We start from the raw sequence: 26,179 nt of genomic DNA, 5'->3' as shown, positions 1-26,179 counted from the left end.
AACATCAACTTAATCGACAAAACTAGTTTTAGTACTGTTCCTCACTTAAAATATTCTTTAGACAGTAAAAATTCAATTATAATTTAATACTGATATCTGTAGAACTCCAATAAAAAAATCATTGTGATGGTTCCGAGACCAGCGGTCAGAAATTTTTAAGTATCCTGTTTTGTGGTCTTTTAATTTGGATTATATTGTGGCCACCAGGATCGATATCACTGAAGAGACATGAATTGTCGAAATGCGCATCTGGTGCAGGCAAATTTGTACCGTTTATGTTGTTATACTTTGTTGTTGAATTCATTTATTATCCTGCCTTTGAATTTTATGTGAGAGGTAAATTTCAGTGTCATTATACGTCCGTGGTGATTTACGCCAAACAATTGTCAAAAGAGATGATTTCAGCTTTCCAATTGTGAACTTTCCATTTCTAAGTAGCAACATTCCAGCAGCACCTGCATACGGGGTATATATCTCCCAATTGATACGATATTCCCGTGCTTGCATTTCCTATCATGATTTTCTTGATAGAGGGTTACTGCTCACAAGGAAGCTATTAAACCAAGAGTTCCAAATGGTGAATTTGAAATCATCCCTTCGTAAATTTTACGGACGCCATCACGAGTTGGTTGACCGTTATGGAATAACCGTTTCACAAATGATATCGGATATGTTCCTTACGTCGTAACTACAATCCCCTTTCATGAATGTGACCTACCGAATGAGACTTTTTACCGGATTTGTAATCACATATTAAGCAACACGACGGGTGCCACATGTGATGCAGGATCTGCTTACCCTTCCGGAGCACCTGAGATCACCCCTAGTTTTTGGTGGGGTTCGTGTTGTTTATTCTTTAGTTTTCTATGTTATGTCATGTGTACTATTGCTTTTCTGTTTGTCTCTTTCATTTTTAGCCATGGCGTTGTCAGTTTGTTTTAGATATATGAGTTTGACTGTCCCTTTGGTATCTTTCGTCCCTCTTTTTAAAATGAAAATTAGAACGAAATGATATTTGCTTCAATATATTTTTTTTTTATTTTGAAAACACCAATTTTCAATGTATCTCTGTTTTGGGGTTATTTTCACTTGTTTTAAGCAAAATTTCTTGAAGAACTTGTTAATGATAAAACACGTATGCACTGTGTGTATTATCAACTAGATCCGAACATGAGTAGTATACTATAATTACGGTAATGACCTAAAATATGTGATTTTTTTGTTATGCACTTTACCCTCAGAACACACAACTGTATAACTGCATGCGTGTGTGGAACTTGCAAATATCCGTTTACATGTATGATAACACTGAGAGTGGACATGGGGACTTTGCAAAAAGACAACAACCCAACGTTAGAGCAGACAACAAATTTTGTGAGTCTTGCTTGTGTTTTTTCAATGTAAATAATTCATTTAATTCTTTTTTAACTTCCATTTTCAGTGAACAAGTGTCGTACTTGACTTTCAGCCTATGTCGTCTGGACTTTAGCTGGCCTGGTAAAAACGAAGAATTCCAAAATAACTATATTTTATTACAACTGAGATCTCATGGCAACTCTATAATACAATTTCAAATAAATGCATACAATATATTTCACAATATTTATAGTTCATCATACGTAGATAATGTCCAGCTGTAATATATTAAATGTTTCTTGCTATTACGTAATACGCAAATATTTCTGTTCTGGAGATCAATCCTGCATCGGTACGATTTCAATATACATGAAACAACAAATATTTTCTTTGTGTTCTGTTGCGTTGTCAAGGTAAACCAAAGTGACAAACAAAGATTTCTCTAAACTTTGTTGAATATTAAATATAACCAAATAACAGAATTAAACTTTACTACGAATAAATTATGCGTCAAATTCACAAATCTCCTGTAAACAAATTTGCATGTAATAATGAAAATTAATGAAATAAATAACATTTACGGATTTTATGTTTACTGTATATTTCACTTAAAAAATCATCTATTTAATCGTAATGTAATAAACTAAAAACGCTCATTTTAAATAAATTGAACTAAATAAATAAAACTTAATTAAAAGTAAATGTGAAATGTAATTTTCATAAAAAGAATGCCTTAAAATATTAAATATGAATTACCTGGTAAAAACGAAGAATTCCAAAATAACTATATTTTATTACAACTGAGATCTCATGGCAACTGACGAATAGCCCAAAACACTAGCTTAAAAAGGTCGTTGCTCACGTGCTTAGAGATCCCAGGTTTCCTTCGTTTTACCAATGAAAATTCCCGTTACATAATTTCATAACTGACCACAACATTTTAATTGGTCACTCAATTTTGTCTTGTCAACCAAGCTGGCACTTTAATCTAAATTATTGATTTTCGTATACCTATGTTGCGACAACCTATGTAATTTTGACAATAGGCCTAATTGCCTACACTCTTTCTTTTATTCAAAATATAGCATGTATAATTAATGAATGAATAATTATCAATATTTGTCAAACATCTGTAAAATCTATTTTCTTCTAAATTGTCCATTTTTTACAAATTCATTTTGAGAATAAAAAATAAAATGCTTGCAAAGCTGTTATATTTCCTATTTTGCAAATTCGGAATTTCAAAATATATCTATAACATCTCCCCTCTGCCTTAATTGGCTTTGACCCCAAAGCCACTTAACATCAACTACAAATATAAACATATAAGATTAGAAAATCATGTTGATCAATTCTATATACACTCATTAAACATATATACATTTGTCACAAATAAAATGTTCTATTGTTTTCTGCTATTGTTGTGTAAGGTAGTATGCTCATTGAGCCACATTTATAGGTGCTGAATAAATGCCATCTATGTTCGAGAAAAAAAATTAGCGTGAGTTTGCTGAATTTAAGCCAATACATATAACATATTTAAAAAAAATAATCATACTCTGCATTGTTTAACGTGAAATATGACAATTTACTAACTTTTGTAAATACAATGTTATAAATACAGTGAGGTTTAATAGTAAAATAGGATGGACACAGAGGCAGAATAAGGACTGGTACTGTAACACATGTACTATCCACGGATTTTGTTTTTATAACAAATTTGAATTTGGTTCTAAATGCGGTTTGCTAAGAAAAAAAAATCAACCAAACTTAACCAAAATAAAATAGTCAGTTGAATAGTAGCATTGTTTTCATAAACTTGCTCAAAATTATAGAACCAATAGCTCGGAAGGAAAAGCCGTCGCGGCTTGCTAAAATAATAGAAGGTACAAACGCACATGTTGCTCTCTTTTGCACTGTAAAATAACAAGTGTTGCAGTAAATGTTCTTGCTTTTGAACCACAAAAAATTATCATATTATATACAAATGAATTAAAAAAACGTATTTCAACATTAGTCATGACTCTATGTAACTCTTCGCAAAAACACTGTTCATTTTGCGTGTGCTTTTTCTCTTTATGCTTTGGCTTTCAGTCTGTTTCATTCAAGAAAATATTAACACCATAAAAAAAAACTGTCATCAGTGAAAAGTGTCTAAGTGTCTTTTAACTTTAACATGTAAAAAATGAAAAAAAAAATGTGTGATGAGTTGTTATATGAGCATGCGCATACTCTTAGCACTATTAGACAACAGATATAAATCTGTCAAGGGTAACAAAACACCACAATTTTGAATAAATAATTTATGGTTTTTGAAAACAATCTAAAGTTCCTAAAAGATATAGTCTCGAGAATAACACTATAAAAACAATTCAAAGACTTCAGCACTGGTGCAAAAGAAAAAAATGTGTATATGCTAATGTGTTTTAGTTATGTTTTTTTCTCTTATTTCAATGAATGAATAATACTTTAATAGTTTTGTGTGACTAGTTTTGCCGTATGCATGTTTTTCTCTTTCGTTTAGCTCCTGTATTTGTATGTGTGCTGAAATATACTCTGATTAAATGTTCTGAAACATATTCCTCTGGTTCCCATGTGGGTTTTGAGCCGTCCGCCCATTTTACAAGGAAATGTCGTCTACCTTGTAAGCGCTTTAACTTCAAAAGTTTTTCCGCTTTATAAAACTGATGATCTTCTACCTGATCATCATTACCATCAGTGGTTTCATTCTCCCTATTTTGTGCTTGAGACACATTCTCATCACCTTGATCATGCTGATCTACCCTATCAGCATCATTAGCTTCATTTTGTACCACCTCATTGGGTTGCACCTGATGATCTCTTGATGTTATAGATATATTTTGAAATTCCGAATTTGCAAAATAGGAAATATAACACAAGTACACCTGTTTTGAGGGGCCAGCTGTATAAAGCTCCCCTCCGGTTGATGAATTTTCTCGCTCTTCTTAAAACCAATTTGTGGTCTTGAGCTCTGTTTGCTCTTTAGCCTGGTTGTTGTCTCTGTTACGCGTTTCCATTTCAATTCTAAATGCATTCATATATGCATATGTTCCGGACTATATGAGTATTTGGTCCATACGCGTATGGTCATGACCATATGCGTATACTCATATGATCCGACCATACGCGTATGGTCTGACCGTACGCGTATGGTTGCACCGTATGAGTATAATACTCGTTTTGTTATTAACGGGCCGGACAATATGAGTATTTGGACCGTATGAGTATTTTTGTTTTCAAATTACATTATAAACGTTTCAATAATACAAAAAAATATCTAAATACAACAATGATCGATACATGATAATATATTAATTTTATAATTCTAAGACTACGTTAAAATGAAATATTGATGCAATAGTTAGTTTTCATCGCTAATTACATTATTGCATGTAGGCTTTGGTTGACATTAATTCCACACGATAACGTAGCTTATTTTCAATTGCAAGTTTTAGTTGTGCAAGATCCTTTTTCATTTTTGCATTTTGTTTGCGAATGAAAAGCTAGCCTTTTTGCAGGTGCGTACAGTGAAACCGATGTCGTGGGCCAATCCGATATGTCTACGGTGATTTTAAGAAGCTCAAGATTTCAAATATCGTGTCATGACTGCAATACACTATATTCACAAGACAACTTAAATAAACTATGTTCTTTTCCTGTGACTTCTTGTGTAACAATTCTTTAAGAAGTTTTTTGAATTCATTTTGGTAAGTCGACGTATTGTTATTTACTCGTAATTACAAAGCGGTAATTACAATCGGTAATGATCAACGGTATGAAATTGTTTGTTTTGTTACTATCCCCGACCATACGCGTATGGTCGTCCCATATGAGTAAATACCCATATGGTCATGACCATACGCGTATAGTCCATTTACTCATATGGTCCGGAACACATATACACGTCAATTATGATGTTTGGCATGTTCCAGACACATGTAGATATACAGTTGTGTGTGCTTATTGGGTAAACTTATTGATAAAAGTTTGCATCATATTGGTCATTATGGCACTGTTCAGTATACTTACTCATGTTCGGAATAAGTTGATACCATACACAGTGCACACGTATACATTGATAACAATTTCTTCAAGATACCTTGCTTTAACAAGTTAAAAGAAAGAATTATCAATGAAACATTGTAAAATAATGTCTACAATTTGAAAATTTATATTGGAGCATTTTTCAATTCTCAATGTTCGAAGTCAAATCCACGTTAGAGCATTTGTTTTCATTTTTCAATATTTTGCAGTCATATTAAAAAAAATCTGAAACAAGCAAATGCCAATCATTTTATATATTCAAACTGTTGATAGTGTAAATCATTTTGAATACAAACTGATTATTATTTTCTTTATATCCTTGTGAAATCATAAAATCAAATAATAATATATATAATAAAAGGCAAATCTCATTTTTTAAAAGTGACTTCAAAAGATTTTTATAACATGTTTCAAAACAATTAACTTTGAAATTTGTAGGGCAATTAGCAAAATCTATTTTGTTAGTTTAAAAAGACAAATGTTTAGCGTAAATATACATGCTCTATTAAAGTATACGAACATTTGCAAGTTTATTGATTATAATAGCTCGCTATACACTTAAAGGAGCACTAGCTACGATATATATAAAAAAATAAAGTATGATTTTTTTTAGATTAATCATTAATTAAATTGGAATAATGAAATAATAATTTGCTTTTAGCAATCAATTTGCTTTAATTTTGTTGAAATAAGCGATTATACACAATTTTTGACTGATTCACTTGCAAGTGAATACGTCATCATCATTCTAACCGGTATTCATGTGAACTTCAATTCAACCCTAGCTAGAGACTGACAACGCATGCATTGTACGTGAACTGGTTATTTAAAGAAAAAAAATGAAAGTGAAACTACGGTAAATCATTTGATTACTTATTCGATCCACATAAATCATTCTTATACGGTTAAAAACAATGAGAAACTTATATTTTTAATCTATAAATTCAAATCAAACAGACCTATAAAAATCCAATTGCACGTGCTGGTTTAACCTATTCATATCTTTATTTGTGTTTACATCGCTTATATGGTCATCTGAGGTCAAATCGATAGTTAATTAGATGGCATCTGGATTTAAATACACACGAAACGAACCTACATATCATCTACCCCATGCTCTGTAAACTGTTTATTTTAAACGTTTGATAAATTGGAAAAATGTTTTACATTGTTATTAATCAAATATGAGAATTTGAGTCAAATTGGTGACCATGAATTTGACAGCTAGTGCCCCTTTAAATCTGGTTATATTGGAATTTCTAATGACTCACCGGGATTGTAACTAGGATTAACAAAAATCGATCATCATACGAACCTCTCACCTTTCCGTCGATAATCCTCTTATATATGCGTTGCGGAACATATTGACTATATATCTTTTGTTTCTCTCTTTATAAGCTTTCAAATGAGATATTAGGTTTATCTGTAATAACGGGCTGAAGGGTAACAGCAGTCCATTCAAATATTCAAAATATCCATTTCATTATTCAAAATTGTTAAGATATAACAAGTTGATTGTGCAGCAATGACCATTAGAGGGGTCACGGAGCACCTAAATGACAAAACACGCGTGAAAATTAAGGAATAGCCAATTTTGAATAACAAATAAATTCTATGTTCTTTTAAAAATAGTTAAGAAAAAGCCATTAGTTTATATCCTCCGAAACTAAATAAATTAATGGAATTAAAGATTTACAGAGTGGTTTTTTTATAATAATTTGAGTGTTCGTTTGATAACACTAAATGACAAATTTAGAAATACGGAATTTAACTACAGTGTCAGTTATTTGTATTTCAATATTCACCGCTCCAACTTGAATAATGAAACCTAAACTATTTCATCATTCATTACTTAACATTGAATAGTGAATAGTGAACTATTTCATTATTCATTATTAAATTTTGAATAATGAATAATGAATAATGGATGTACTTCAGCGCGGTAAAAATGACATGTATACATGATGGATTTTTTCTTTGCCCGGTAAAAGACCACCTATATAATGGCCTTTTATAGCATTTTCAATAGTACTAAACAATTTTGAATTCTTATATTATATGTCTCTAATGTATGTCTAATCATATGATATGTACTTGTATGTAATGTCATGAAAGCTCTTTATAGGGCCCGTTAGTTGGAAATAAAATATTTTTATATATATGCCAGATCTATGGACAAACCGACAGGCAGGACGGAACACTCTTAGTTAATCATATGTACATACCACCTAAAACTTCATTTTTGAGGGATTATATATACATGTATATATATACAACCTCTAGTAACTTACCATGTATTTCACTTTAAATGTGTCTCGTTTTATATTAATGTATAAGTGAAATTGTCGGGTAATCTAGACAGATTTTGTCAAGTAGCCTTTGCCAGCTGTTCATATCAAATTGCTCATATTGCCTCGCATATGTGTGTCTTCTATGCCACGTAGAACTGTGACGATATTGACAATTCTGCTCAAACCGGTGCTAAGGGGCTGTCTTTCAAATTTTATTGAGACGAGAATGATTTCTCTGTGTTAAAGATCTCAATGTATTTGTCAAGAGAACAGCAATAAAGACGCTGTTGCTTTGCTGCAAATGTATTGTGTATATGTCTTGATTTTGATGTCGGGCAAACTTAAGAAAGAAAACGGAAACACAAAAATCAGTATCTTTGTATAAGTTTCATAACATTTTGTTGAGGCAAACTCAAAATAAAAGAACGGAAACTAATTTCTTGACGTACGGACATACACACAGACAAATTAAGCTGGCAAAACTTAATGCCCCCTCCACTATAAGTCATATATCATTGAATAACCTGATGTTTTCATCACTTAGTAACGTTAATTGCTATCAATATCCTACTCTTTTATCAAATATCTTATCTAATAAAAAAAAATGTTTTCTTGTCGCTTAATAGTTTCTTGTCGCTAAAATAATTCTTGTTGTCGCTTCTTGTCGCTAAAATTCTTGTTGTCGCTAATGAGGTGAAACCACATTTAAAAAAGGGGGCGGGTTCCAACTGTATGTCCCTAATCAAATGCATTGATCGGCCGAAAAAAGGGAGGTTCGAGCCCCCGGAACCCCCTTCTGGATCCGCTACTGCTATAACATTTTGATGTCTCATATAGACTTTCCAGTTCGTTTTTCATTGTATACTAGAAAGATCTCATTTTATTCTGAATTGGTGAACCCTTTTTTAACGATAAAGATTAATAAGGAAATGAAAATTGAATAAGAAAATAGAAACTGAACGAAGAAATAGAAAGCGAATAAGGAAATGGAAATTTAATATTATAATAATGAAATAAAAACCCAAAAAGGAAATATCGAAAAAGGAAAAAGGAAACCGAATAAGGAAATGAAAATCGAATAAGGAAATGGAAACCGAAAAAGTAAATGAAATTTGAATTAGGAAATAGAAACAGAATAAGGAAAAAGAAACCAAATAAGGAAATGTAAATTGAATAAGGAAATAGAAACCGAAAAGGAAATAGAAACCGGATAAGGAAAATGTTACTGAATAAAGAAATGAAAATCAAATAAGGAAATAGAAACTGAATAAGGAAATAGAAACGGAGTAAGGAAATAGAAACGGAATAAGGAAATAGAAACCGAATAAGGAAATAGAAACCGAATAAATAAATGAAAATCAAAAAAGGAAAATGAAAACGAACAAGATAACGAAAAAAAAATTTGGGAAAAAAAAATTTTGGGAAAAAAAAAATTGGGAAAATTTTTTTTGAGGAAACAAAATTTGAGGAAAAAAAAAATTTTGAAAAAAAAAATTTGAGAGAAAAAAAATTTGAGAGAAAAAAAAAATATTTGAAAAAAAAAAATGAGGGAAAAAAAGAATCAGTTTGCACTTTTCAAAATTTTCAAACTTTGAATATCAAAAAAGGAAAAAGGAAACTGAATAAGGATATGAAAATCGAATAAGGAAATAGAAACTGAATAACGAAACAGAAACCCAATAAGGAAATGAAAATTGAATAAGGAAATAGAAACCGAATAAGGAAATAGAAACCGTAGAAGTAAAATGTTACGGAATAAGGAAATGAAAATCGAATAAGGAAATAAAAACCGAATCAAAAAACAGAAACTGAATAAGGAAATAGAAACCAATTCAGGAAATGGGACCGAATAAGGAAATGAAAATCGAAAAAAGGAATAGAAACCGAATAAGGAAATGAAAGTCGAAAAAGGAAAAAGAAAACGAATAAGGAAACGAAAAGAAATATAGAGGAAAACAAAAAAAAGGAACAAATTTTTGGGAAAAAAAATTTGAGGAAAAAAAAAAATTTGAAAAACAATTTTGAGGGAAAAAAATTTCAGTTTTGACTTGTAATATTTTTCAAAATTTGAATATCTAAAAAGGAAAAAGGAAAAAGGAAACAACTTGTGTCTGGTAAAAACGAGCCTTAATCTGAACATTTGAGCTATATCCAACAAAGCAGTATATGTCCAGGGTAAAAAACAAAATGCAAACCATAGTATAACCCATTGAGGCGAAACGTGCTTTCCAGGTTCGAGATGGGGAGGAGGGAGTCCCGCTAACATGTTTAACCCCGCAACATTATGTATGTATATACCTGACCAAAGTCGGGGCCTGTAATTTAGTACATGTAGTTGTCGTTTGTTTATGTGTTACATAATTATGTTTTTGTTTATTTTTGGTACATAAATTAGGCTGTTAGTTTTCTCATTTGAATTGTTTTACATTGTCATTTCGGTGCCTTTTATAGCTGACTATGCGGTATGGGTTTTGCTCATTGTTTAAGGCCGTACGATGACCTATCGTTGTTATTTTTTGTTTCATTTGGTCAATCATACCAAATCTTCTTTTTTATATTCAGTTTTGATAAAAATAGATTCAAACATGGTTCCATATTCAGCGAAATTGACTTTAAAAAGCTAGATTGTCGACAGTTATGACGTTAACAGATGCGATAGCATCCAATGTATAGACATAAGAGTTTATCTTCTTTATTATATTTGATAAAAAATAAATTCAAACATGGAACCCATATTTAGCACAATACTGACTTTAATAAGCTAAAGCGTCGACAGTTATGACGTCATCAGATGAGATACCATTTAATGTATCGACCAAAGAGTTAATCAACCTTCAGAAAACATATCTTCGGGTTAACAAACTGCTTACAGCATAAATGAGAAGGATGAAATGTTAAGATCATTACTCAGCAAATTTGTATTCTACATCTACTCATGAAGGTACATTTGCTCCGTTATATAATCCAAAGAGCAATCTACAAGCTTTCATTTCAGCAATGCAAGTTTTGTTCTCATAGAAAACAAAAAAATTCTGTATTACACAAACAAATAGGGGACGGGATTTTTGTATCGACTATTTGAACGTATCTATTGACATTTGTGAAACAGATCTCCCAGTATGTTAGATAAGCAGTCTCATTTTATGTAAAAGCAAAACATAAAATCACCTAAAAATTAAAACAATTCTTTAAAACGTGTGACTATTGTTTGTCTGTGTGATATATGTTTAATATTTATATTTAGACGTGCTATCAAAATAAAAAGCTCATGAAGTGTAACACAGTGAACGGTTAACGTTGTATTCTGTATATTGTAAATGGTAATACTAATTAACTTGAATTTCAGTGCAATATTAAACCCTATTATTCTTATGGTGTTTTAAAAAAATCTTGTTTTAAATTAGCACAAACGTTCTGTGCATTGAATTTTAAACATCTGAAAAAAAGGATGGTTTATTGTTTATTAGGTGAAGGCGTGACTTGCAAGTCAACAGACAAAAGAGATGAGTTCAGTTTTCCAATTATAATTTTACATTTCTATGTAGCAACATTCCAGCTTCACATGTATCCGGAGTATATATCTTCAGGTTGATACGATAGTCTAAGGCTTGTATTTCCTATCAAGATTTCTTTCATAGAGGGTTGCTACTCATATGAAAGCTATAAAACTTTGACTTTCATGTGGTAGAGTTTCAACTATCCATTCGTAAATTCTACGGACGCCACCACGATTATGTTGACCGGTATGGGAGATCTGTTTCACAAATGTCAATAGATACGTTCAAATAGTCGATACAAAAATCCCGTCCCCTATTTGTTTGTGTAATACCGAATCAGACTTATGACCGGGTGTGTACTTACATGAGCAAACACAAGGGTACCACATATAGAACAAGATATGCTAACCTATACGGAAAATCTGTGATCTATCCAAGTTTTAAGTAGGTTTCTTTTTGCTCCGTCTTCTGATGTTGTGTGTAGTGTTTGTCTTTTTCTGTTTAAGCCATGTCCGTTTAATTCTAATTTTAAGTTTTAATTTAACTTGGGTATCTTTCGGTTTTTTTTCTTTTTCACCTTTTTAAAATCATTTCAATGAGCTATGATTATTTTTAACATACAATTTGATTATTATATAAGAACTTCTCAGATTATCTGTTATCGAAATATGTTATAATACCTATTTGTCTACTCGAGCCGATGTGAAAACATCTGTTATGTTGTAGATTATACTTTCACCTATAAAAGAAGGTACAGAATAGTTTATTTGCTTTGGGTAAATGCTTGCCTGAGATCACCCCTAGTTTTAGTGAGGTTCGTGTTCTTTATTCTTTAGTTTTCTATGTGGTGTCATGAGTACTGTTGTTTGTCCGTTTGTCCTTTTCATTCTAGCCATGGCGTTAACAGTTTAATTTCGATTTATGAGTTTGACTCTCCCTCTAGTATCTTTCGTCCCTCTTTTCTAAGGTAGTCACATTCTTTAACGTTGGAAGCTGACCAGGTATTGGCGCAAAGACTAACGAAGCGTATGTATATTAGTTCGGAAGGTGAAAATTGAATGTATGCTTCGGTAGGACATAATTGATATTATTTCTGTCAGTTTTACACATTATTATATTGTGATAAGCCGCTTAATCCTAACTGATTATATTTCAAAGTGTAAAGGTGAATAAGAACAAATGATGTGTCTTTTAACAGGACTTCTATTCTTGTATATGGTGTTTAATATGGTATAATAGAAGGTACGTCGCAATTAAACTCCCAAACTTTACTTCATGATCGACTTTATAGATAAAGGAAGATGGGGTGGTGTGAGTACAAATAAGACAACTCTCCATCCAAATAACAATTTATAAAAGTCAACCATTATAGGTCAATGTACGGCCTTCAACACGGAGCCTTGGCTTTCATTGAACAACAAGCTATAAAGGGCCCCAAAATTACTAGTGTAAAACCATTCAAACGGGAAAAGCAACGGTCTAATCTATATAAACAAAACGAGAAACGAGAAACACGTATACTTTACATAAACAAACGACAACTACCGTACATAAGATTCCTGACTTAGGACAGGTGCAAACATTTTTTCATGCCTATTTTTTGTTTTTGCATGATAATTTAACCCCTCCCAAAATTGATGGATTAAAAAAAAGTATTTTTTTAAACATCTAATGGAAAATATTTCATGTTTATGAAACAAATTCGAATTCGTATAACACAACATTGATCGTTTTCAAACGATGATAAATTTCGATTATTTCTCATTTAGCATATGTTCATGTGTGTAGTAGATAACGTTTATAGTAGAGTGCATCCGTGTTGCCACGCCTTTACATATAAGCGAACACGCACAAAACGAAATGATGTATGATAGAATTGAGAATTGAAACGGGGAATGTGGCAAAAGACAACAACCCAACCAAAGGATAGCAAACAGCCGATATCCAAGTGATCATGTCTGTTACTTTCAAAAATGTCGTCGGCATCTTAGCCAACACCGAATAAGCCATTGGTTTTGTCATAGACAAAATAGTCTTTTTTTAGTGTATGAATGTATCAAGACCTAATAGATATACATAGAGAGAAATATTGTCTACTTGAAAATGGCATTGAGTTATTGAGTTTAGAACCGACATTATATATAAGGACAAATACTGTATAGAAACTAAAAAAAATTTTGAACATGACAAAACCAGGTTACCTACAGTTGATTATGTTGCTCTTCTTGAGCTGTCAATTTGGAAATAGCAGGTTGTTTATATAAATACCTTTATCGATAGTTATAAATAATCTAATTTCTGTGCTTAATAAAAATTTTATAAGGTTTGTTTTGTATAACTGGAATGTTTATCTATCTACAATAATGATATATCTTGCTCTCGTAAAATTTGTAAGCTCTTTTAGTTGATCTGATATAAATTCTTGTTTAAATTGAACCATGTATAAGTCAGAAATTCGACTTATGAGTTTCAATGTCCCTATGGTACATGTATCGCATTTTTTATTTGAAATCAACTCAGACATGATCTGCTTTATAGAGGTTAATATGATAAGTTTTATTACTAGATGTGGTTCTTACATTGACAGTAGCAACATTTCATTCGGATTTTTTGTTATACCAAACATCTCTTTAAGTCTTGCCTAATGTTAAATCCTAGAATAATTCATTTCCCTTCTGTTTTTGGATACTAGTAAACCATATTACGATCAGACAGACATTTAAATAAACAATTTTTGTGTTTTCTGTCAAGTCATTCGATAGAAAAGTGAACCTTAAGAATGTATTTTATCTGTGACAATTCTCGAATGTGTTGAAACGATCAATATTCGATTAGACACAATATCAAGTAATTTTTAGGTAGATAATATACGCAGGACATGATTACTTTCACGGTGTCAAATTCCGGCACACAACACTATATAAGTAGATGATATTAATATATCAGAAAGACAAACGAACGTCGTTCTGAAACATACATTGCTGCTTTTATTGTTTAGAAAGCATGGCTTTATTAGCAGGGTTTGGACTTCAATTTAAGAACACTTTTAATCATCTTCACACACAGAATCTTGAAAGTGGACAAAGAGACATATTGATTTATATTATGGAAGGTGATTTTGACAAAGCTGGAGATTTGCTACAGAACAAATCAGATTATAACCTCAAGAAAAAACAGGAAGCCTCAGTTTTGATGATATGTAAATTTTGTCCTGCTAACAGAGAAGATGAAGCTATTTCGCTTGTTAAGTACTTAATTAACAGAGGTGCGCGGGTTGATACAACAGATGAGTGCGGAAAGACAGCAATTTATTATGCAGAGAAAAACGGTTTTCGAAAAATAACACAACTTTTCCAAACTCATGTAACCGATCTGCTGCTGGACCAAAATCTGTTTTAAAACGATGTTTTATTGTTCTTGACATTGAATTCACTGTATTGTAAGTATCCCATGGCTTAAGCTATTTGTATAATTATTCCGAATAGAGGAACATTTTTAGTTTGTAGAGCTGTTAGTGAAACTAGTGCAATGCTTGCGTTTGTAATAATATGAAAAGAGGCTTTATCGTATGATGAGTGTAAGTTGTAAATCTGCTGAAGTATGTTTGTAAGCTTAGAACAAACTGTGTATCTGCTTAAGTAGTGTTGAATCTTTGTGCAAACTTTATATCTACTTAAGTAGTGTATAATATTTGTACAAACTGTATATCTGCCTTATAATGTATGTAGTCTTTTTAACAAACTGTAGAGATCTGCTTAAGGGGGCTCCTGGATATAAACTAAATTTTTTTTCTAATATAGGATTTTGCTATATTTTTTCATAAATGAACTTTATCCTATACTTAAAAGAAAAATGAAATAAAAAAATGGGGTCACCGTTCATTTAAGCTAAAATCTGCCACTGGAAGAAGCATGAATTTTTCTTTATGTCCTTTTTTTCTGTTGAACTAATAGGAGCAAAAGAGGAAATATCGATATAAAAAAAAACCTAATATAAGAAATCGCTTAAATTTTACAATTATTTAGTTTATGTACAGCTTATTTGAAAACAATAATAAAAAATGTAGGTCACCGATGAGTTAAAAAAGATATTTCAAATTTAAGGCCAAAAAATGGCATTTTTGCACCAAAGGGAGATAATTTGGAGCGTTTTCAATTTTTAAAGTCATCTGGGGCCAAACCAAATCATTTTTTAGGGTTGTTTTTTGTACCATATCAGAAAGTAACAACTAATAGAGTAGTAAATAAAATTTGTAATGAAAAAATAATGGTTTAATTTTTTGCTAAAATTTTTGTACCCACGAGCCACCTTAAGTAAGGTTTTATCTTTGAATAAACTGTATATCTGTTAAAGAATATGTGTAATCTTTGAACAAACTATATATCTGGATAAGTAGGGTGTTATCGTTATAAAAGCTGTATGTCTGCTTTTGTTTGTGTATAATCTTAATTAAAAGGTTTATCTGCCTCATTAGTCTGTCTTGTTTTACAACTGTTTATGTAACATAGTCAGTGGATTAAATATATTTTATTATGTAATAACAAAGTCAAGAAAGAGTCTAAAGTTCAAATGTTGAAATGTTCACAAACTGTTTTTAAAGTTCAATTGTTCGAATGTTCAATAGTTCACAATGGCACGTGATCGTATAGTTTTATAAATGTTCAGTCCTTATGGATTACGTTCGGATATTAAGCGCATGAGTTCCAGCCTACCCGCGAGGGGGAAGACCTTGACGGAATCTCCGGTACCAATAGCTTGTACCAATCTGTCCTTCTTAAAGTCCAAAGCTGGATCTTATATAGTCCGGTTGTCCATAAACATTGGCCCATAGCTAATGGCCGGTTACGTATTAGTCTGAATGTTAAATAATTCTAGTCTATGGTTAATTGTCAAACTATGCAATTAACCCCTGAAGGATACATGTTATTTCACAGTAGACATGGTCATTTATTGGCTGCAGGATATATGTCTATAATATTTGAACAGATCGTTATTAAGTTCCAAAGCGTACATGATTGTCATTGAATTGTTTAGTTCCTTTTTAATAAATTTGCTTATTAATATTCCTTGATAATTAATGATATGAAACACAATATTGTGTTACAAATGCCTTTCCTCCAAAATAAAACAAAAGTTCAATAAAATACGGTAGTTTTTCTTCCTGTAGGTTATTGTGATAGTTCATTGCAAAGTTTCCGGTAACCATTACCACACATCTAAAGTTTATAAAGTTCCATAAGTCCCATATCTGGATATGATAAGTTCATTACATTCTCCAAGTCCAATAGCTGGATATATTTACACATAGTTCATTTGAATCATCAGTTAAATAGTTCGACATACATAGTTCATGTTTTATTTCCGTCACCATCATAGTATAAAGTTCATCAACTGCTGGAAAGGGCTCACATCTTTGTACAAGTGTCGTCATCATCATCATCTTTATTACGTAGTATTTGACGCATCTAGCTGGTTGGTTCGTCCTTCTTAAGAGGCTGTTAACATCGGCATTTGGTTAAGTTTTGTCCTTGACCAATGGCGCGGAGGAAGACATCTCTCTGTTATCAGTAGCATCTATTAGAACCAATTGCGAAGACACCATTTGTTTTTACCCAATTGTTCGTGGCATTAGAACCAGAACTCACAACATTCTTTTTGGCTAACCAAGATATATTCTGAATTAATTAACAGTACAAAAATATGGCTATTCCAATGAAGATCGCTCCTAAACCCCACTGATAAACTTATCTCAATTGGAAAAAACTAAAAATTGTTTACTTCCCCTTTTTTCTTTTTTTATTTCATTTTTTTTTTAATTCATCTATCAGATTATTTATAGTTCGTTCATTCGCCTTGAGTTCGCAGGATTATCTGAGCCTAGCAATATTTTGTAAAACAATTTCTATATATAAATCAATACCTTTTTTTTTTATCGAATTATCCGTTAAAACAAAAAAATTAATAAAAGAGGGAATCTGTCGTATACAACTTCTACAAGTTTAAAAATCCTACATAATAAAAACAAAAAATATGTGTATTTACACAAGACGTAAAAACATTCATTAATTTACAATAAAAAAGTTCAATTCGATCATGTTATATAACCCCTACACCTACATGTACATGATACCTATAACAAACAAAATATAATATACTAAAAATTATATGTGTTTCTTTTTTCCCAATTGTAATACTTTTACAGTTTGAAATTGTGTTTCATTAATTAATCTTAACGTTAAATATAGACCACAAATTTATCTCCTTACTCTAAAAAAACGTTTAAGATTCCATTAATAGAATTTTAACTACCTCTTGCGCAATTTGTTACTGACTCTACATTTCATATTTGACAACAAAAACACCTTATTGCGAAAAAAAAATGTCGTTCTCTGTAATGTATTACATTTTTCTTAAATGAGTATATAATTTCCTTATACTATTTCCTTTCTTTTTTATATATCTATTTTTCATTTGTTTTAAAATTTCAAACCTACTGCCTATCCCTTTTATACATTTCAATAAAACAATTAAAAAAAAAAATCTATGCCTACTTATGAACTAAACACATCGTTAAGATTTTTTTTTTTTTTTAACACCTTAATTAATTATTTCTTTATTCTTATTTTAATTTCTGATAATAATCCTCATAATTGTTTACTTTTACTTTTCAATTTTAATTTTATTTGAATGCTAGTTTTCCTTTAATATCAAATATCTATTTCACTTAAGATTTGTCATTAAGTTCTGAAGTTCATATGTCTCTTTTTTCTTTACAAATATCAGTCTTCTACAACATTACTAGTAAATCCCTAAGGGCAAACATATCCATGTTTTTATTTAATGTGCTACTTTATGAAGATACATCTCTTAATCTATTAACAATATGTAAATATGGCGTAATCTAACACCATAAAAAAAACTTGCACCATTTAATAACTTAACATCACTTATGTTAATCATCCGAAGAAGGGGTTGGAATCTAAAATTATAGACTATTTGTTTTCTCTAAACAAATGTGCGTAAACACTACCCAACTGCGAAACCATCACCTAATGGCTCTAACACGCAAACAATGTATCCTCAAAGTACCCTTAACTTCATCTACCAAAGGTTCTAAATCAACCTTAATTTACACCGGTGCACTACTAAATTTACGTAAAACATATGTTTTCTAGAATAATTGAATGTATCTTCAAAAAAATAACCCATAATATGATCAAAACAAAAAAAACCAAAATACCTCCAAAAAATGATATTGTATCAAGACATATTTACTTGTTTTTTTTACATATTACTCTAAACGAAAAACTAGCTTCTTCAAACTTAAAAAAAAAATTTTTTTTAAGAATCATATTATATAATTTATCCTATCTATTAAATAACAGCCGATAAAAATAACACTTAAAAAATAACCTTGTTCTCTAATAAAAAAAAAAGTGTATAATATTCATAGTTTTTTAATCGACCTATAATACCTTAAAATATACCTAATAAAAACAATTTGTTCCTACCACAACTCGTGACAAAACTTCTGATTTTAAGCATTTTAAAAATACGGCCTGACTCCCTTTAACATTAAAAACTTTACTGAATATGTGTGCCATCCCTTGAAAAGCCATTTCTATATGTTGTACTGACATAGAAATATCTTGATTGTCCATTAAGAAAAATGAAAGTAACTGAGTTCTTACCTTTTATATTCCTTCGCGTTATTTTAGACAATCCAAGTCGATCGTGGTCAAACGGCATCAAAACGACTAATGTAACATAGTCAGTGGATTAAATATATTTTATTATGTAATAACAAAGTCAAGAAAGAGTCTAAAGTTCAAATGTTGAAATGTTCACAAACTGTTTTTAAAGTTCAATTGTTCGAATGTTCAATAGTTCACAATGGCACGTGATCGTATAGTTTTATAAATGTTCAGTCCTTATGGATTACGTTCGGATATTAAGCGCATGAGTTCCAGCCTACCCGCGAGGGGGAAGACCTTGACGGAATCTCCGGTACCAATAGCTTGTACCAATCTGTCCTTCTTAAAGTCCAGAGCTGGATCTTATATAGTCCGGTTGTCCATAAACATTGGCCCATAGCTAATGGCCGGTTACGTATTAGTCTGAATGTTAAATAATTCTAGTCTATGGTTAATTGTCAAACTATGCAATTAACCCCTGAAGGATACATGTTATTTCACAGTAGACATGGTCATTTATTGGCTGCAGGATATATGTCTATAATATTTGAACAGATCGTTATTAAGTTCCAAAGCGTACATGATTGTCATTGAATTGTTTAGTTCCTTTTTAATAAATTTGCTTATTAATATTCCTTGATAATTAATGATATGAAACACAATATTGTGTTACATTTATTTGCTAAAGAATGTGTGTAATCTTTGTACAAACTGTATGTCCACTTTACCGCTATATTAAACTTTGTGTATTATAAATGTTGATATTGTAAAATAAATGCTAAAACGTTATAATATTTGGTTCGTTTATATTGTGCTTCTGTGACTATTTAAATTGGAGGGCGATATCAAATACAAAGTTTAGGAGCGTTAATAAAGGCAACAGTAGTATACAGCTGTTGGAAATTCATAAATCGATTGAGAAAAAAGCAGCAAACGGGTTACAAACACAACACTAAAATGTAACGCACACAGAAACGAACTATATAATAACAATGGTCATGTGCCTGATTGGGTACAGGACGTTTAAGGAAACAAATTGTGGGTTGAACCTGGTTTTGTGGCCAGCCAAACCTCGCTCTTTGTGGCAACATCAAATACAACACTAAAGCGACACCATTCATGACAGGAATACTCCACAAACAAACGCAAGAACAAGCAAGATAGAGAATTACGCAAATAAACAATACAACATAGTACATTTTGGCAACGAAAAACGTGAGCATATAACGAACCTTATTCTGAACATTTGAGCCAAATACAACTAACACAATATATGTCCAGGGTAAAAGCCAAAAACAAACCGTAATATAACCCATTGCGATGAAACGTGCTTTCCATGTTCGAGGAGGGGATCCCGTTAACATGGTTTACCCCGCCACATTCTGTATGTATATACCTGACCATAGTCAGGAGCCTGTAATTTAATACATGTAGTTGTCGTTTGTTTATATGTTGCATTATTATTTATTTTTTGTACTACATAAGGCCGTTAGTTTTCTTATTTGAATTGTTTTACAGTCTTAATTCGGTGCCTTTTATAGCTGACTATGCGGTATGGGGTTTGCTCATTGTTGAAGGCCGTGTGATGACCTATCGTTGTTATTTATGTGTCATTTGATCTCTTGTAGAGAGTTGTCTTATTAGCAATCATATCGTATCCTCTTTATTATATTTGATTAAAATAGATCAAACATGGAACCCATATTTAGCGGAATTTACTTTAATGAGCTACAGCGTCGACAGTTACAACTTAAACAGATGAGTAACATTCAATATAGCGACCTATGAGTTAATCTTCTTTATTATATTTGATAAAAATAAATTCAAACATGGAACCCATATTTAGCGAAATTTAGTGTAATACGCTACAGCGTCGACAGTTGTGACGTCAACAGGTGGGATAGCATTCAATGTATCGACTTAGACTTAATCAACATTCAGAAAACATATCCAAGGGTTAACAAACTGCTTACATGATCATAAATGAGAAGCATGAAATGTAAAGATCATTACTCAGCAAATTTGTAATTTGCATCTGCTCATGTAGGTACCAGGTTAATACGATAGTCTAAGGATTGTATTTCCTATCAAAATCTCCTTTATTGAGGATTGCTTCTCATATGGAATCTGTTCAACTTGGACTTTCATGTGGTAAAGTTGAAACTATCTCTTCGTTAATTTTACATTGATTATGTTGACCGGTATGGAAGATCTATTTCACAAAGCACAATGAATATGTTCAATTAAAAAAAAACAATCCCGTCCCCTTATTCGTATGTGAAATAACGGATTAGACTTATCCCCGGTATGTACACACATGAACAAATAAATGGGTACCACATATTGAAAAGAATATGTTTACCTATCCGAGGGTTCTGTTTGCATAGTCTTCTATTTTCTATGGTGTGTATATTGTGCATTTCGTCTTTTTTCTGTTTTAGCCATTGCATTATCGGTTCGATTTTTAATAATAAGTTTTAATTTCCCTTGTGTATCTTTCGTTTATTAATGAGCTATGTGTTGGGGTTGGGATAACGCTAACAATTTTAACTCCGCCACATTATTGATGTATGTGCCTGTCCCAAGTCAGGAGCCTGTAATTCAGTGGTTGTCGTTTGTTTATGTGTTACATATTTGTTTTTTCGTTCATTTGTTTACATAAATAAGGCCGTTAGTTTTCTCGTTTGAAATGTTTTACATTGTCTTATCGGGGCCTTTTATAGCTTACTATGCGGTATGGGCTTTGCTCATTGTTGAAGGCCGTACGGTGATCTATAGTTGTTAATGTTTGTGTCATTTTGGTATTTTGTGAATAGTTGTCTCATTGGCAATTATACCACATCTTCTTTTTTATATGATTAACTTTAACATACCCTTTGATTGTGATATATGAATTCTTAAACTTCTCAGATTATCTGTAAGCCGATAGAAAATAGACACTGTTCATTAGTCAACATATTACCAATAAAAACAAGTTGACAGAATTGAAAAAAAATTAACGGAAGAGCATATGAGGAAAGACACATTTTCTTCATTAGTTCCCAATTTGATTGAATGCTTAATGTTTTAAAGAAAATGGTTCTTATAATTATAAATTGCTATTGTACTAATATCTATTGTAACACAAGATACACTTTGAAACACATAGTGTTTGCTTTCCAAACATGGTAACACATAATGATGTATCCAATTGTTATCTTAAGGAAATTCGCTACTCATAATTACAAGCTTTTCATAACACTAGTATATATTAATAGATGATTAATAAAGGAACACTGAATGCAAAACAATACATACTAAATTAATGTGCTTGTTTTCGAGATAAAAGCCATTGCAATTTCGCGGGAAAATGTTTTCTCTTGATTTTTCATAGCTTTATAATTGACAAGTTAAAGTTCTCAAAAGTTTTAAAACATAACAAGTATTTTATAAGATTTTTACAGATGGCTTATAATTAAGCATGTATGAGATTTATGAAATTAAAGTGGGGGTCAGTGGGGAAAGGATTCCGAACTTCTGAAGAAGAAAACACATGACAAGCAAACAACCTGAACAACTCTCCAACTGATGAAGAAGTTATCAATTATTGATCATAAAAAGGATTTGAACAAAGATCGACCCAAAACCAAATAAACTGAAATAAGGAATAAGGAATAATGATTAGTTCTTGTATTCAAAGATTTTCTATCAATAATTCACTTTTTTAATTTACTAAAAGTATGGACTGCTCTTAGTTCTTCTTACCAATATATTGACACTGACATGATTGGTGCTTACACATCATTGGCTCTCAAGCATTCCTGCTGAACGTAAATCTATAAAAAGCGTTCTTGACGCATTCAATTTATAAAGTGATATTTGTGTGACTACAAAGAAGAGGTCGGATAAGAATTAATGACCAGTGCAAATCCTTTGTAAATTCTGAGGATGTTCAGGACGATAGTTATGAATATTATTTCGGTTTTTAACTAAAACAACATGATTGGTTGAGCATTGTATGTAACTAACGCATATACAAACAGAATAGTCCACGACTGCAAAATATCTGACCTTACTAGTACAATAATTCTAAACCCTAACCCAAACTAATAATGTTCTGTTAAAATAACCAATCAGACTTAAAGGAAAAGAGGGGCGGATGATTACAAAAGGATATTCATAATTCACAAGTCAAAAACATACATAAGAAAAAGGGGAAATAAATACGTCGAAAATACCATTAACGTCAACAAAACACGATTATTTAATTGATATATTGATGTATGCTGTGATAGAGTTAAACATGCCATCATATTCATATATATATTTTGTTTTGGGTTTTTAATACTTCACCTAGTGCTTATTTGTAGATTTGTGTGAATCAAGTTATCCCTTTAAAATTAGTAGTTAAAATTACAAACACCAGTTAAATGTTAAAAGTTTACTGCTTTATATTTCTTACTAAAAAGTGAACAATACAATGTCATTTCTGAATTTAAAAGAAATTTTATTGAGCCGGAGGTCAGTTAGTTCATAATATGTTGTCATACTTGGGAAATGTATTCTGAGTCAGAGCCAGTCATTTGCAATCCTTATTGTTGTCTGCTAAACGATTAGCAGAAGATACAAATGTGCATGCCTTTGATTAGAAACAGCTAGGATATAACCCAAAAAAGAAAATATTTAACACAATTTTATCAATTTTCGAAGGTACAAAATGAAACGTTTCGGAACTTTCGTGTTTTGGAACGAAATATAGTCAAATTTCGAATTAGTTTTCAGTTTGATTTATTTTAATCCTTATCAACAGGTGTGTAGGATAAATGTGTATGTCAGTATATCATGTGAATAATCTAAAAATCGATTACTAGTATAGGATAACAATTTTGATCGCATGTTTCCGTTCGTCTGTTTATTCTCGAATAAAAAAGCTAAAAAAAAGGCCAAGTATAATACGACTTCGAATATCAAGAGCAATGATGACGCTAAATTCCGAAAGGGTATATGGGAGAGACATAATTTCATGAAACTTCATGAACGAAGCATTCACTCTCGGATTTTCAAGAATGAAAACACAAATAAATAATTTAATACCCTTTTAAAAAAATGTTTGAAGTTCATCTTGAAGTTCGATGAATACCTTTGTAATGAAAGTTTTAAAATACTTAGATATAGCGATCTTCACTGAAATCACTTAATCATTGAAGACATCTGAAAACAACATGATAGTAGTTAAGCGTTTAAAATAACAGCTGAGATTTATAAATAAAGGCAACAGTAGTACAACGCGTAGCAGTACAAACGACACAAAGGTACAGGATAAATCGTTCACTGCAGAAGGCACAGATGCGCCTTAACATTTGTCAAAAGAGTTCTGCAAAAGACGTCGACAATTATTACTAGGTTTTTAAAAAATGAAATCTTAAATGATTAAATAATACAAGTACCTTTTAAAAAGAATGTTTGAAGGTCATGTTGATGTTCGAGGGCTACCGTTGTAATGAAAGTTTAAAATACTTTAAAAAAGGGATCTTCACTGAAAAAGCAGAATCCGTGAATAAATCTATTAACAGCATGGTTGGTTACCAAGTGAACTTACTAGTTAAAAGTTTAAAACAGAATCATAACGATAGCAATAATCTATAATACTAAAATTACGAGGTCCAATTTGTCAGCCGTCATCACGTAAAAACGACGTATCAAAGAATTCAACTTTATATATAATTTATATAGTACAAAGGTGTAGATTAAAAATTACACTACCTCAGGCCCTTTTGTTTTCCACGTAATTAATAATGCTAATAATTAAGAAGTTCCGGGTCGAGTCCGATACCGATACCAATAGTATATTCACCTGCTACCTACTACCTTATCTGTACGTTCCGCATCTGACAAGCGCACCACCAAACGGTGTATTCAGGATTTATTTGCTATATACAGTAACACGGGTCATAATCACAGGGTTGACACTACTAAATTGTTAAATTGTTACCTATTGTAGTATTTTAATCAGTAAGACTTTCTAAGATAACAATATGAATACTAAAAATCTGGACTAAAAATAAGGCGTATAGGTACAGTTTTCAATTTGAAAGCGGGCATGACGTAAAACAGCGAATCAAAGAATTCAACTTTATTTATAACTAATATAGGACAATGCTGTTGATTAAAAAATACTCCATTCCTGGACCTTTTGTTTTCCAAATAATTATTATTACCAATAATTGATAAGTTCCAGTTCGACGGGTTCAAACAGAAAGATTTGAAAGCAGAGAAAACTGTGTATCTTATAATTGGCATGACTTAATCAGATGACAATACTAATACTAAAATAAGGCTTGCGAATAGTTATATACTTTAATTCAGTCACGGACCCGCGATATCACGGGTGTGTTCTAGTAGTTTCAATAAATGTACCACAAATATAGGGCCTCGATATTAGCACCAACCAAAGGCAAGTAAATTTCTTCCAAGTTATCAGTTTAATATTCTGGTACAAAATGTAGTATTTGAGAGTTTTAATTTGACTTCATTAAATAGACAGTGTCAATGTTAAGATGTATTCTGCTCTTGGAATCAGGAATCATTCTTGAATTTGCCTTGTAGTTCAGAATTGTTGTTATACTTTTCTTAGGGAGGGACACATCCTACTTTGTAAAGGATCACTCTGATTCAAAGAAAAATTTCTCTGAAAATGATATATCAAGATGCTTGATTTTTTTATTGACAACATATTTGTTACGTTCGGATGACGCGATTTTCAACAGACTGTCGGCATTTCAATGAGAACAAACTGTGCTCCTCTACTTGTCGACTTGTTTCTTCATTATTATGAGGCTGACTTCATGCAGGAACTTCTTACGAAGAAAGATAAGCAATATCCTTTAACTCTACTTTCCGTTATATAGATTATGTTCTTTCACTAAATAATTCAAAATTTGGTGACTATGTGACACGCATCCATCCCATCGAGCTGGAGATAAAGGATACTACAGATACAGTTAAGACGGTCTCATATCTTGACTTAAATCTAGAAATTGACAACAAAACTTTACGACAAAAGAGATGATTAAGCTTTCCCATTGTGAACTTTCCATTTCTAAGTAGCAACATTCCAGCAGCACCTGCATACGGGGTATATATCTCCCAATTGATACGATATTCCCATGCTTGCATTTCCTATCATGATTTTCTTGATAGAGAGTTGCTGCTCATAAGGAAGCTATTAAACAAAGAGTTCCAAAGTGATAAAGTTGAGGTCATCCCTTCGTCAATTTTACGGACGCCATCACGGGTT

At 31.6% G+C, this 26,179-nt stretch overlaps 1 long non-coding RNA gene across 1 annotated transcript; it reads right to left on the bottom strand.

The window, feature by feature from the left end:
* Window positions 1-1,511: 1,511 nt before the first annotated feature.
* LOC134680764 (uncharacterized) lies at window positions 1,512-2,543 on the bottom strand. Its single transcript, XR_010100499.1, has 2 exons — window positions 2,113-2,543; window positions 1,512-1,883 (listed from the first exon to the last, which is right to left on the bottom strand). It is a non-coding gene; the product is annotated as an uncharacterized LOC134680764 (long non-coding RNA).
* Window positions 2,544-26,179: the final 23,636 nt, after the last annotated feature.

This window comes from Mytilus trossulus, chromosome 8, assembly GCF_036588685.1.
Source record: "Mytilus trossulus isolate FHL-02 chromosome 8, PNRI_Mtr1.1.1.hap1, whole genome shotgun sequence".
NCBI lineage: Eukaryota > Metazoa > Mollusca > Bivalvia > Mytilida > Mytilidae > Mytilus > Mytilus trossulus.
The sequence above is the reverse complement of the archived record's forward strand: the minus strand, read 5'-3'. Positions and strand labels throughout refer to the sequence as shown.